The sequence below is a fragment of the Mesoplodon mirus genome (genome assembly GCF_964341445.2).
Source record: "Mesoplodon mirus genome assembly, chromosome: 11".
Classification (NCBI taxonomy): Eukaryota; Metazoa; Chordata; class Mammalia; order Artiodactyla; family Ziphiidae; genus Mesoplodon; species Mesoplodon mirus.
Window position 1 is genome coordinate 93,101,560 of NC_138987.1, and position 6,000 is coordinate 93,107,559.

Genomic DNA, 6,000 nt, shown 5'->3' on the forward strand with positions numbered 1-6,000 from the left:
GTTTGCTAAAGAGGAATGAGAGCTATGTCTTCACCTTTCCTGGCCACCTTTCAAAACAGTGGTCTCTTCTAGGGGATGGGCTTCCCCCTTTCTGAAGATCATTGGGAAATCACAGTGGCTACCGGCCTTGACTGCTGTCAGAGGCCATGCTGGGTGCCTCCCATGCACACTTTATGAGGGAGGTGCTGTCATGACCCCCATGCACATGAGGAGCTGAGAGTCCCAACATTTGTAATGTTTGGACTTACTCATTTCCTTTTGTTCCATCTCTCACACTTGATAATATGTTTGATGGGAAAGAGGTCGGCACCTGCTTTGTTCTCCATTATATCCCCAGCACTCAGCTCAGGGTCATCCATCATTTAAGAATGAATTAAGCTGTAAGTAACAGAAAACTAAACCAGCAGTAGCTTAAGCTAATAAAATTCTATTTTCTCATGGAGCAGGACATCTAGAGATAGGTCAGTGGCTCAGTGCTTACGCCTCTGTACTTGCTTTGCTCTTTTCCTCATGATTACAAGATGGCTGCAAGCTCCTGCCATCTCATCCATGTTCAGGGCTGGAAAAGGGGAGAGAAGGAAAGGCTGTATTAGCTGCATCTGCCCCATTTTATGAGGAAACAAAAGCTTTCCCAGAAGTTGCCCTAGCAGATTTCCACCTACATCTAATGGACCAGAACTGACACTTGGAGCCACCCATACCTGCCACGGAGATGGGGAAAGTGTGTGTGTTTGGCTTTCCAGCCTCTATGCTGGGGAGCAGCAGAGGAGAATGATTTTCAGAATGGCTTTGGGGTAGCTAATCTCCAGGGTTTTCTGCAAAGGGACGATGACTAGGTGTGTACATCTGGAATCAAGAGTTAGGGAAGGTGAGACATGAGAGACAGCTGGAGAGATGGGTTGAAGCCAGGTTACAGAGGATCTTAAAGGTTTTAATTCTGCATTTTCACTTCCGAGCCAATGCAAATGGCTCGGGAGCACTTTGCTGCCTCTCTTCCAGGGTCTCCTGCTCCTTTGCTCTCGTCTATCCCTAAAAACCCCAAACAGTGGAGCATCATCGGGTGGAGAAGGGAGGGCTTTCAGGCTCCTGCCCCACAGTGAGGACACAGGTGACTGACGGGACGGCATCAAACAGTGAATTAAGAAAAGAGAGGGACAGGAGCCAAGGAAATAAGTTGTTTATCCTCATTCTGGATTAAATAATGAAAAATAGAACAACAGAGACCAGGGTTGCTAGTTGCCAATCTATGGACTAATGAAGCAATCTATTTTGTTTTTTAAGATTTTTTTTTGATAGGGACTATTTTCAAAGTCTTTATGAATTTGTTACAATACTGCTTCTGTTTTATGCTTTGGTGTTTTGGCCCCAAGATATGTGGGATCTTAGCTCCCTGACAAGGGATTGAACCCACACCCCCTGCGTTGGAAGGCAAAGTCTCAACCTCTGGACCGCCAGGGAAGTCCCTAAAGCGATCTTTTTTCCCCAACTCCAAACCACTTTCTTGTCCGTATCTTTCCCAAAATAGAGGTCAATGAAAAGACCCTCTGGCCCCATCCCTCTCCTCCTCTCCCTAGAGGAGTAGAACATATGGCCGGTATTTTATTTTTTATTTTTTTTATTTTTGCGGTACGCGGGCCTCTCACTGCTGTGGCCTCTCCCGTTGCAGAGCACAGGCTCCGGACGCGCAGGCTCAGCGGCCATGGCTCACGGGCCCAGCCGCTCCGCGGCATGTGGGGTCCTCCCGGACCGGGGCACGAACCCGCGTCCCCTGCATCGGCAGGCGGACTCCGAACCACTGCGCCACCAGGGAAGCCCTGGCCGGTATTTTAGATTGTTGTATAATTAAGTTTGAAAACAGTAAACAGTAGAGATATTAGCAAATATTCAAACTGCACTCTAGGTGTAATGCTCAGAATCACAGCCTTAAGGCCACAGCCTCCCTGGAGTTGCATGTATAAGGATGCTCTGCCTTCCACCACAGACCATCTTCCTGTGCCATTAGTATTCTTGTATGCAACTCATTGTGTACATGTATACAACGGAATACTACTCAGCCATAAAAAAGAACGAAATAATGCCATTTGCAGCAACATGGATGCAACTAGAGATTATCATACTAAGTGAAGTAAGTCAGAAAGAGAAAGGCAAATGTCATATGATATCACTTATACGTGGAATCTAAAATATGACACAAATGAACCTTTCTACAAAACGGAAACAGAATCACTGACATGGAGAACAGGCTGGTGGTTGCCAAGGGGGAAGGGGTTGGGGGAGGAATGGAGTGGGAGGCTGGGGTGAGAGATGTAAGCGATTATATCTAGAATGGATAAACAACAAGGTCCTACTGTATAGCACACGGAACTATATTCAATATCCTATGATAAACTATAATGGAAAAGAATATTAAAAAAAGAATACATATATGTATAACAATCACTATGCTATACAGCAGAAATTAACACAACACTGTAAATCAACTATACTTCAATTTTTAAAATATTGATAAAATTGAAAAAAAATTTTAAATGTCCCTTGTATGTTCTGTGAGTACCACCTCATAAATTTTGTCCTGCATGTACCACAACACAATTCTACACTTTCCTGCTTATGTGAGTGTTTACAGGCCGTCAGGTGATTATGTATAAATACCGTGGGACTCTTGGCTGAGCTCAGGGAGCTGGTCATCACCTGTTTAAGGAAGACCTCCTTCATTTACATTTGGCTTCTCCACTCTTGAGTAATGTTACCTTGATCTTGAGCACAATAATTAAAGCTTCATAGCATGCCACACGGATGGGTATTTATTTGGTCGAGTGTCATGGGTTTTGCCTTTGAATGTATATCCTTGACAAACTCCAGGTTTTTCCTTTAAAGTATTTGGTTTCTATAAAAACCAGCATTCTCTAGGAATTAGGGGATAGTCTCAAGCAGTATCTACAAATGCAGAATCAAGAACCAATCCGTGGGGACTTTCCTGGTGGTCCAGTGGTTAAGACTTCACCTTCCAATGTAGGGGGTGCGGGTTCGATCCCTGATCAGGAAGCTAAGATCCCACCTGCCTCGTGGCCAAAAAACCAAAACATAAAACAGAAGCAGTATTGTAACAAATTCAGTAAAGACTTTAAAAAAGGTCCACATCAAAAAAATCTTAAAAAAAAAAAAGGAACCAATTCATGTAAGGTGAAAATGGCCAGAGTTGACTGAAGGTGTGGCAGGCGTTGGTGTGGGCTGTGTAGAGCTATCGCATAATCAAACATCAGGTAAAACTTGAATTACCAGGCTTCCCTGGTGGCGCAGTGGTTCTGGGCCCGTGAGCCATGGCCGCTGGGCCTGCATGTCCGGAGCCTGTGCTCCACAACAGGACAGGCCACAGCAGTGAGAGGCCCGCATACCGCAAAAAAAAAAAAAACAAAAAACAAACAAACCTGAATTACCTTTTCCTTGGCAATGAATTAATTAGACCCTCATCAAAAAGTCAGTTTATGAGCTGGCCCAAACACAGCCACTTCTCAGACCATGCCTCTTCCTCTCTCTTGGGTTCCTTACCCTCCAGCAGAACGAGAATAAATGCTGGTTCCCCTGCACTGTTCCCCACTTTACTCGCTCTGTTCCCACACCTAGAATCCACCCCCCACGTCTCCCTATCCATCCTCTACCCATCCCTCGAGTCCCAGCTCAAGAGTCTTTGAATTCTTCCCTGAGCCCTCCATTTACACCCCTCTTTCTAGTGATTTATAGTCCCCACGTCACCCCCTAGCATAACGGTATGTGTACAGTAGACACTCAATCTTCTTAATGTAGATCCATTTGAATTTTTAAAAGTAAGTTATTGATAGCTAACATTTATTAAGCATTCACTGTGCAAGCTCATTACACGAATTACCTTATTTATTAGACACCACAGTCCTATGAGGCAGTCACAGGCACTGTCATCTCTCCCCATTTACAGATGAACTGGAGCAGCTCAGAGAGGTTCGTTAACACGCTCCAGGCTACACAGATGGTACCCAGCTGAGCCAAGAGTGGAACGCAGGCAGTTTAACTCCAAGACCAAATACTACTAAACACTCAGTTCAATGTCTGTTTTCCTTGTCTGGCAAGATAGGAAATGAAGCAGAATGTGACTCTACACATGAGTGTACTGGGTGGATGCTCCCTCTTCCCCGTATCATTTATTCCGAGGCTCCGCCACAGTGGCAGTGGTATAATCCCTATGTCCCTAGGGCGTATGCCGCTGACCGGAATGCAGATAAACAAACTCCATGAACTTGCAACTCCAGAAACAGCACGGAGACCCAGCAGCAACCTGTTTGCCCCCTGTCACAGCAGCAGCCCTGTCTGTCTTCTCTCCCTCTATAGATTAAAAGTGAGCTAAGGGCTTACCCTGTGGCGCAGTGGTTGAGAGTCTGCCTGCTGATGCAGGGGACATGGGTTCGTGCCCCGGTCCGGGAAGATCCCACATGCCGCGGAGCAGCTGGGCCCGTGAGCCATGGCCGCTGAGCCTGCGCATCCGGAGCCTGTGCTCCGCCACAGGAGAGGCCACAACAGTGAGAGGCCCGCTTACTGGAAAAAAAAACAAACAGTGAGCTAAAAGAAGTTCTGGTGTACTAACACAGGACCATTGTCCCACATTAAATAATGTCTACAAAATATGGACTTTTTTTTCTTCAGGTTTCGGTGAGATATAATTAACATACAGCACTGTAGAACTTTAAAATGTACAGCATAATGACTTCCATACATCATGAAATGATTATTATAATAAGTTTAGTGAACATCCATCATCTTATATAGAAACACCATTAAATGGAAGCTCCCTGGTGGCCTAGTGGTTAGGACTCTGGGCTTTCACCTCCAGGACCCAGGTTCAATCCCTGGTCGGGGAACATCCCACAAGCCATGTGGCACAGCCCAAAAAAAAAAAAAAAAGAACCAACGTTGAAGAAATAAAAAAATATATATTTTCCTTGTGATGAGAAAACTTCAGGTTTACTCTCTTAACATCTCTCCTGTGTAACAGACATCAGTGAGAATTCTATTTATCCTGTTGTGCATGACATCCCTAGGACTTACTCATCTTATAACTGGAAGTTTCTACCTTTTGACCACCTTCATCCAATTCCCTCTCCCCCCACCCCACGGCATATGTGCCTCTGAACATATAATGCATGTATGTAATCTTGTTGTCTCCACTCCCAGAGTCCTTTCCTCCGGGCTGCCACGCTGTGGACTCACACAGGGTATTTGCCGTGTGAGCAGACCCACAAATAAATGGGGTCTCCTGAACCAGAGGCAGAGCCCAGCAGAGCCTCAGCCACTCTAAGAATCCGGAGGATCCTTCAGCACTTGGATGCATCTGCAAGGGCTCCGTGGAGGAAGGAGGGTTTGGGGAGTCGGTTTCATCCTTAGCAGAAGCAGCTTGGTACGCAGTGGAGGACGCCTTCCTTGCCTCCTGGCCTCTCTCTCGAGGATGAGGATGTCCCACCTGCCAGACAAGGCGGATCCTGTCACTTGTGCTGGGAGCCAGGTCTCGCCCTTCCCTCGGAATTCCCATCTGTTTCACTCCGTCCTTATGACTTCAGTCTCTCCCTCTTCCGTGGCGCTTTCCTCCTACCACATAATCGTGCTCCCTCGCACGCTCCAACGTGAACAGACGAAAGCCTTGCCTCGGTCCCATCTGGCTTTCCAGGCACCATGTCAGGGCTCCCATTTCCCCCACAAACTGCCTAACAAGTCACTCCGCGCACAGTGTTCGTCTCCGTCGCTCCATTCATACACAGGTACTTCCTCTGAAACTGATCTGCATCCACAAAGTCCAGCAGGCACACTTGGTCCCCACTGGGTTGGATACTCCTCTGTACCAGCTGACACTGACACCTCTCCTTCCCCCTTGAGTTCCTCCTTTGGCACCTGTAACCTGTCAATCTGCAGGTGCACCCACCTCTGACCACTTCCCTCCTTCCCTCATTGGCTTCTGTCTCCCGCCCAGCCCTTAAA